The sequence below is a fragment of the Vulpes lagopus genome, chromosome 9 (assembly GCF_018345385.1).
Source record: "Vulpes lagopus strain Blue_001 chromosome 9, ASM1834538v1, whole genome shotgun sequence".
In the NCBI taxonomy this organism is placed as follows: Eukaryota; Metazoa; Chordata; class Mammalia; order Carnivora; family Canidae; genus Vulpes; species Vulpes lagopus.
The window spans coordinates 18,299,233-18,301,294 of record NC_054832.1 but is presented as its reverse complement, the minus strand read 5'-3'; positions in this window follow the sequence as shown (position 1 = coordinate 18,301,294).

The following is a 2,062-nucleotide window of genomic DNA, read 5'->3' as shown; positions in this document are numbered from 1 at the left end:
TTTGGTCATTCAGAGGACCCTGAACTCTGGGGAGGGGAGAGGGGCTGGAGGTGGAATCAACCAGTCCCCAGTGATTTAGTCAATGATGACTATATTATGCATTCACCATAAGAACCCAAATGAAGGGGCACCTGGGTGGCTCAGTGGTTGGGTATCTGCCTTTGGCTCAGGTCATGATCCTGGGATCTAGGATTGAATCCCACATTGGACTTCCTGCATGGAGCCTGCTTCTCCCTCTGCCTATGTCTCTGCCTCTCTCTATGTGTTCCTCATGAATAAGTAAAATCTTTTTAGAAGAAGAAGAAGAAGAAGAAGAAGAAGAAGAAGAAGAAGAAGAAGAAGAAGAAGAAGAAGAAAGAAAGAAAGAAAGAAGAAGAAAGAAGAAAGAGAACCCAAATGGACTGGGTTCCAAGAGCTTCCAGGTTGGTGAACATTGGGGGAGAGCAGCACACCTGGAGAGGATGTGGAAGCTCCTAGTTCTTTTTTCATACCTCACCCTGTGTATCTCTTATGTGGCTGTTGATTGTCTCCTTTAGCATATTTTAATAAACTGGTAAACATATGTTAGTGTTCCCCTGAGTTCTGTGGCCCACTGTGGCAAATTGAAAGTAGGTTCATTGGAACTTCTCCTCTGCAGCTGGTTGGTCAGAAGCACAGGTAACAGCTGAGGCTTGTGACTGGTGTCTGAAGTGGGGTATGGGGGTGGTCTTGTTGGATTGAACCTATAACCTGTGAAATCTGATGCTATCTCTGGAAAGTAGTGTTAGAATTGAGTTGAATTCTTGGTTACCCTGCTAATATGTAAGAATTACTTAGTGTTGTGTGTGTGGGGGGGAAACACTCTCATATTGGAATTGGGTCCTGGAACCAAAAAAGAGGCACCCTGGGCAGGAGTGACTCCATCTTGAGCCTCAAAATTTATTTCAACACTACTAATCTCTGTGAACTTGGTTTTTTCATCTTTAAAATGTGAACATGATAGCCACTAGGATTGTTATAAGTCTTAAATATAATAGCAATAACTACACATCAGAAGTGTTTAGCATAGTGCCACGGAATAGTAAATGTTTTGCTAATGATACTCATAACATAAATTCTCTTTCTGACATCTCCTGCTCCAGTAGTGGTTGTATCATATATCTTTGTGGACTCTAATTTGTACTTGACACAGATCAGGGAGGATTTCACTTTAAGATGGAATAAAAGAGGTTTTGAGCAGGAATAAATTGCTGAATAAAGTGGGGCCTCTTATATGTTGAGCTTCCTCTTGTGACCTGGAGAGCACTGTTTCTCAAATTGGGAACACATCCCAGCTGTACTTGTTAAATAAAGATTCTTTAACCTTGCACCCCTATATATACCTCTTACTATTATAAATATATATATAATTTTATATATAAAAAATATATATCACTTTGTATAAAATATGTATTTATATGTTATAAATATAATATATATATATATATAAAGCTTAGCAGAAGACTTGAGGACTAGAAGACATATCACTATGTATGTATTTTTATATATTTTCTTATATACTATAAATATTATAAATATATGTTTAATAATATGTATTTAATAAGTATGAGTGTATATATAGTATATACAGCATACATAACTTAAGGAGACATGTCACTATATAAATATTTATATATATTATTACATAAATTGAAAAACTGGCTTTCTTAATAAAACCATTTAACTGTAGCAGTTAAACCTGCATTTACTCTGATGCAGCTAATGGATTTCTTTTCTATTTTTTAAAAGATTTTATTTCTTTGAGAGAGAGAGAGCATGCGAGTGGTGGGGGCAGGATAGGGGAGCCAAGTGGGAGGGAGAGGGACAAGCCAACTGTGCCAAGTGAGCCTAAGGCAGAGCTCAATCTTAGGACCCTGAGACCATGACCTGAACTGAAACTGAGAGTCAGACACTTAACCAAGTGAGCCACCAGTGCTGCCCCACAGCAAATCAATTTCTAAGTATTGATCCAAGGGAAATAAAAGCATATGTCCACTAAGTCTGGTATAAGACTGTTTACAGCAGCTTTATTCATAACACCTCA